Genomic DNA, 7,384 nt, shown 5'->3' with positions numbered 1-7,384 from the left:
TTATGTCACTGAGAGTACCGCGATGGCAGAGACATGTATGTCTGACTAATCTGGTGTACTAGACGAGTGTGGTTGCACCCAGAGGTTGATCCGTGTGGTGGCAGCACTCATGTGGCGCCGGTACTGAGCATGACTTTTCAGATGACCCTTTACTAGTCATCATTTTGCATGCATCATATTTATATGTTTACTCATTTTATGTACTGGGCGTTAGCGCTCACGTCCTAGTTATTATCTTGGACACCCTATTCCACGGGGCAGGTCGCAGGATGGATGGAGCTGGTAGTTCGAGGCAGGAATAGGGAGCAGGAGTCTTGAGAAGTTATACAGCAGGATTCGATATAGCTGTATAATGTTTACTTTTAAGCTTTTCGATATGGTTGTTTCACTACAGTATTAAGCCTGGATTTGTTTTACTAAGCTGATATGTAAATTATGGATTAAGTTTTCGCATCTTTTACTCTGTTAATCATTCTTGCTTTATTAAGTTCAATGCATGCTATTAGTTGCCAGTTAGTATGTGATTCATTGCAGGGTCACTACATTTTTGGTATCAGAGAATTCTTAGATTTTGGGATTAGTACTTGGGATTTAGTCTAGTCTTGAGTAATTATTGCGCATTTTGGGATTTTAAATGTGCAAATATTTTCAGGATATGGCCGGGAGAGGTGATGAGAGCCATGGTAGTGTTGGCCAGGAAGGTGGTCATCATCATCGTTACCATCGCCATCATGATGATCAACATCGTCCTCATGAGAATAGACGTCGCTACACTATCAATAATTTTATGCAAGTAGGACCAAAGCCTTTGTTGGGTGGCAAAAATCCTGAACAAGCAAGAGGTTGGATGTCCAAACTCGAGAGTGCTTTTCGAGCTTTCGATTGCACTGAAGAGCAGAAACTGGAAGTTCTAGAATTTGTTCTAGAGGAACAAGCACGCTTATGGTGGGATGCCAAGGCTACTTAGGCACATACAGAGAGAGGACAGGTGACTTGAGGGGATTTCTGTCAGCAGTTTCAAAAACTATATTTTCCTCCAGCAGTTTGACATGCACGATCTATGGAGTTGCTGACTCTGAGGCAAGGATCAATGACTATTGATTAATATCAGCAACAATTTCTTGATCTGCTACCTTTCAGTCCTTATATCAGTGACAGCGATGCGTCCAAATATGATATCTTTCTGCAAGGCTTGAAACAAGATATCTACTCACAATTTGTCGTCTGTGATGATCTGACATCTTATGAGACTTTGGTGAATCGTTGCCGTCGAGTGGAGAACAGCAATAGGCAAGCACTGTTGATGATTCCAGGGCAGCCTAGTGGATCTCTTGGGCATAGGGCTCAATCTGTTGTGAAATCTGGAACTATGTCTTCTTCTACTACTACTTCGTCTGGTTCTCATGGCTCATGAGGTACGTTCCGTTTTGGGAAGAAGAAAAAGAAGGAGGAGTTTTGCAGTTACTGTGGTGTAAAGCATCCTGCAGCTTCGTGTCGAAAGGCTACTAGTGCTTGTTATATTTGTGGTGAGCAGGGATATCTGCGGAGAGATTATCCTCAGCGTATGGGTTCTGCTAGTGGATCAGGATCACAGGTGGGATCTCAGGCTTCGACTTTTCCATGTCAGCAGCCAGCACCATAGAGTTCTTCTGGTTACCATCCATAGACTCAAGGACAGGTATTTTATCTATCTCAGGAGCAGGCTACTGAGGGAAGCGATCGCATGTTGGCAGGTACCTTTTTGTTATGCGGTATTCCTGCACTTGTTTTAATTGATACTGGAGCATCGCATTCCTTTATTTCTATTCGCTTTGTTAAGAGACATAGATTACCTTATGTATCATTAGATATGGATTTAGTTGTATCTACTCCATTGGAGCAGGAGGTAGTAACTAAGCGTCTAGTGATGGGCTGCCTTCTAGAGTTTGAGGGTCACGTGTTGTCGGCTAATCTGATGAAGTTAGCAATGGAAGATTTTGATTGTATTTTGGGAATAGATATGCTGACTTTGTATCACGCTACTATGTATTGTTATCAGCATTTGGTACAGTTTCATCCGGATGAGGGTGATAGCTGGTACTTTTATGGTGAGGGTGCGCGACCTCCGATGTCACTTGTATCGGCTCTGAAGGCATGTCATGTCTTAGACTCAGGTGGGGAGGGCTACCTCATTTATGCAGTTGATATGTCCACGAGTAGACCGGGTATCGATCAGTTACCAGTTGTCAGCGAGTTTCCTGATGTATTCCCTGATGAGATTCCTGGTTTTCCTCCGGTTCGAGAGGTTGAATTTGGTATTGATCTAGTACCAGGAACTACGCCTAAATCCTGAGAATCTTATCTTCTGGCTCCGTCAGAGATGAGGGAATTGAAACATCAGTTGCAGGATCTGCTTGATAAGGGATATATTTGTCCGAGTGTTTCTTCATGGGGAGCACCTGTGTTATTTGTCAAGAAAAAGGATGGATCGATGCGATTATGTATTGATTACAGGCAGCTGAATCGTGTCACCATCAAGAATAAGTATCATTTGCCGCGGATTGATGATCTGTTCGATCAATTATAGGGTACTTCTGTCTACTCCAAGATAGATCTGAGATCTGGATACCACCAGATTAAGGAAAGAGACTCGGATATTTCTACGACTACTTTTAGGACCAGATACGGGCATTATGAATTTCTGGTAATGCCATTCGGTTTGACGAATTCACCGGTAGTTTTTATGAATTAGATGAATCAGGTATTTCGAGAATATCTGGATAGATTTGTCATCGTCTTCATTGATGATATTATTGTCTATTCTCATGAAAAAGATGAGCATGCACATCATCTGAGGATTGTTTTGCAGAAGTTACGAGAGAATCAGCTGTATGCAAAATTGAGTAAGTGTGAATTTTGGCTTGATCGGGTAGTGTTTCTCGGTCATGTGATTTCTAATGAAGGAATATTTGTTGATCCAAGTAAGATGAAGGCAGTGCTGAACTGGTCTCGTCCGACGATGGTTGCTGAGATTCGAAGTTTCTTGGGTCTAGCTGGTTATTACCGTCAGTTCATCTAGAAATTTGCACAGTTGGTCAGGCCTTTAACTCATCTTACACGGAAAGATGTTGCCTTCATTTGGTCCTTGGATTGTGAGGATTCATTTCACAAGATGCGTAGACGTCTTACTACTGCACCTGTTCTAGCTCTACATTCTGGAACAGGAGGGTATGTTGTCTACACTGATGCCTCTGGGCAGGGGTTAGGATGTGTTCTGACACAGCATGGACATGTTATTGCCTATGCTTCTCGACAGTTGAAGACGCATGAGAATAATTATCCAGTACATGATCTCGAGTTAGCCGCCATTGTATTTGCGCTCAAGATCTGGAGGCATTATCTTTATGACGAGAAATTTGAGATATTCACGGAACACAAGAGTTTGAAGTATTTATTCACTCAGGCGGAGTTGAATATGCGACAGAGACGCTGGATGGATCTCCTGAAAGATTATGATTGTGAATTCAAATATCATCCAGGTTCTGCTAATCTTACTGCTGATGTCTTGAGTCGGCAGGTGAGACTTTCTGCACTTCAGACTAGTGAATTATCTCATATGATTCAGGAGTGTTGTTCACTGAGTTTTACACTCAAGCACAAGAAAGGGAGATATGGGATTCATTTGTATACTATTCTATCTGATCCAGCATTGTATTCTCGGATCAGAGATGCTCAGATATCTAATGTTAAGACTCAGTGTTTGGCACATCTAGCCAATGGAGTTAATACATCTGGATTCCATTATCAGGCAAATGGTTTATTGTGCTTATCAAATCGGGTGGTTGTACCTAATGTTGCGGAGCTCAGGAATGATATTCTTTCTCAAGCTCACAGGAGTCGATTGTCAGTTCACCTTGGAAGCATGAAAATGTATAAGGACTTGCGAACTAGATTCTTGTGGAAGGGGATGAAGCGGAGTGTGTATCAATTTGTTTCTCGATGTTTGGTTTCTCAACAGGTCAAGGCTGAACACTGACGACCAGGTGGATTACTGCAGAATCTTGAGATTCCCGAATGGAAGTGGGAGCACGTGACTATGGATTTTGTCACCCACTTGCCTATGACTTCACGTCAGTGTGATGCTATCTGGGTTGTAGTTGACCGTTTGACGAAATCAGCACATTTCATTCCTTACAACCGGGAGTATTCTTATGATCGCATGACGTTTATACATTCAGGAGATAGTGCGATTACATGGGATTCCAGTGAGCATAGTCAATGATAGAGACCGGCTATTTACCTCACGTTTTTGTGGTAGTTTTCAGCAGGCATTCGGTACCACTCTGAGTTTAAGTACTACATATCATCCGGAGACTGATGGACAGTCAGAGCGGATGATGTCGTACTCCGTTATTCTGGGATGAGATAGGAGAACGGCAAGTCGAGGGTCCAGAGTTGGTGCAGCAGATTGTAGACAAGCTAGATTTGATCAAGCGGGGGATCAAAGCTGCTCAAGATCGGCAAACCAGTTATGCGAATATTCACCGCAGGCCACTTTAGTTCGAGCCTGGTGAATATGTGTTTTTGCGAGTATCACCTTTCAGGAAGGTGATGAGATTCGGTGTGAAAGGTAAGTTTTCCCCTCGTTTCATTGGGCCTTTCCAGATACTAGAGAAGATCGGAGATGTTGCATATCGTTTGGTATTACCGCCATATCTTTCCAGTATACATGATGTTTTTCATGTGTCGTTACGTCGACAGTACATAGCTTATGAATCTCATGTTATCCAGCATACTGATGTTCAGCTAGAGCCAGATCTGTCGTATGTTGAATGACCACTCCGTATCCTAGACAAGAAGAAGAAAATTCTTCGGAACAAGACTATACCACTTGTAATGGTACAGTGGCAGCGCCGAGGAGTTGAAGAAGCAACTTGGGAAACCGAGAGCCATATGCGAGCAGAATATCCTGAGTTGTTTGCTTTGTACTTTTGATTACCATGTAAATATGTATTATAGATATTGTAATAAAACATGGTTTTATGTTTCATATTGTTATCTTGATTTGTCTTTATATTTTATTTCGCGGACGAAATATCTAAAGGTGGGGAAAATGTAGTAACCCAGAACCCATTTTAAGATAATAATATATTATCCGTGATCAAGGGTTAGTAATTAACCAATTCTGGGGCTTAATTGGACTTCAGAAGAAAATTTTGGGCTTTTGTATTTGGGTCGGATCGAAGGCTCCGAACCCGGTTTGGAGGGTCCAAACCTAGCCAGTTCGGGAGCTCTGAATACCAGCCAGTTCTGAGGCTCCGAACTCTCTTAGCCAGTGATGCTAGATGACTAATCCGCGATTTTTGACAAGTGTCGGGCATGCAGGTTAGGAGGGCCCCAACCACAGTTCAGAGGATCCGAACTCCGGCACATGTTGCCTATAAATAGGTCCATTTGGACGAGAAATTAGATATAAATAAAGTATTCCAAGTGTTCAGTTCCTAGTAAGCGTTATACAGAGGGCCCTATCGGTAATAGTGATATTATGGAATAACAAATAAGTTGTTATAGTCATCCAGAGTCAGCGACATCAAAGGGCTTACTACGAACGAAGGTATGTTCCGGGAATATATTTAAGTTTTGGGAGTACATATTAGCTTAGTTAAGGCTTATAGAACTTGTGTAGTGATATGGTGAACTTTTGAATATTGTCTTGGAACCTAGGATCCTACTAGACTTGAACTAGCCTAGAGGTACGTACACATTGACTGAGATTTCCAGCGAGTATACATGTTTATATGTTGCATTTATTTGGCATTATTATGTGGCATGATGTATGTTTTACCGCTTTTTATATACATATATCATGTGCACATACACGTTGAGCCTATACCTTGTTATACCTGATTATAGATCCGCTCAGCTCTATATTCGATAGTCTGTCACTGAGAGAACCGCGATGGCGGAGACATGTATGTCTGACTACTATGGTGTACTAGACGAGTGTGGTTGCACCCAGAGGTTGTTCCGTACGGTGGCAGCACTCATGTTGCGCCGGTACTGAGCAAGACTTTTCAGATGACCCTTTACCAGTCATCATGTTGCATGCATCATATTTATATGTTTACTCATGTTTATGTGCTGGGCGTTAGCGCTCACGTCCTAGTTATTTTCTTGGACACCCTATTCCACGGGGCAGGTCGCAAGATGGACGGAGCTGGTAGTTCGAGGCAGGACTAGGGAGCAGGAGTCTTGAGAAGTTATACAGTAGGATTCGATATAGCTGTATAATGTTTAATTTTAAGCTTTTCGATTTGGTTGTATCACTATAGTATTAAGAATGGATTTGTTTTACTAAGCTGATATTTAAATTATGGATTAAGTTTCCGCACGTTTTACTCTGTTAAGAATTCTTGCTTTATTAAGTTTAATGCATGCTATTAGTTGTCAGTTAGTAGGTGATTCATTGCAGGGTCACTACAGTCGCCCCCCATCTTGTTTAGTCATGTTCATAGTCCACAACTTTCAGCATATACTGGACCTGGCATTCTGATTAAACCCATTATCACGAAGTCTCAACCTACGAAGGTCATCAGACTATTGTTCTAAGGAAACAACCTAGAACAAACTCATGCCCACTGATGAATCAACTCATCACTGGCACTAATTCAGTCCACTGACTAACTAGGTCAATCCTAGTAAAAACGCCTAGACTAACCATAAGTCACACTGTTACAATCGGCCCACTCAAACCCCATGAGTTACCACAGTTGAACACTAATCAAGTAACGTCATTCTAAAACCTAGCAGAATCATGCAATCATCCATGAATTGCTGAAATAATAATACACGTATCATTTCTTCAAGTTATGTACAATTTCTTTATTACAATCTCATGTAATACATACAGTATTCAAAATACAATGAAAATGTACAACCATTTTCTTGAAATGATACAACCAAAGTATGATGATTCATTACAACTGAAATACTATTTACAATTACAACAATAAAGTATTTAAAATCATCGTAGTCGTCTTTGATTTCTTGAGCATGAAGCTTCTAATAGACACACGCATCAATACAAGCATACTCCAGCCCAAATCTCTCGGTATCTCATCCTGTCAAGACTCTGGGAGAAATAACTCGAGCTCGCTAACCAGCTATGCTCTGCATCAGTGCCTGTCGGTCGACCTCTTCTGCTCTCGATCTACCGTTAGCGTTCTTCTTGAAACTAATTCATAATTTTGAACATGAAGTTTCCTGCGTGCCTACCGAAAGCATCGATACAAGCATACCTGCAAAACCATGTTCTGCATGAATTTAATGACCTTACGTTCACAACCAGTCATGCCTTAGCCACTTGAGGCATTCTCTGGTGAAGGTCTTTATGACAATCTATCCA

This window comes from Henckelia pumila, chromosome 4, assembly GCF_033568475.1.
Source record: "Henckelia pumila isolate YLH828 chromosome 4, ASM3356847v2, whole genome shotgun sequence".
Taxonomy (NCBI): domain Eukaryota; kingdom Viridiplantae; phylum Streptophyta; class Magnoliopsida; order Lamiales; family Gesneriaceae; genus Henckelia; species Henckelia pumila.
Note: the sequence above shows the minus strand (reverse complement) of the source record.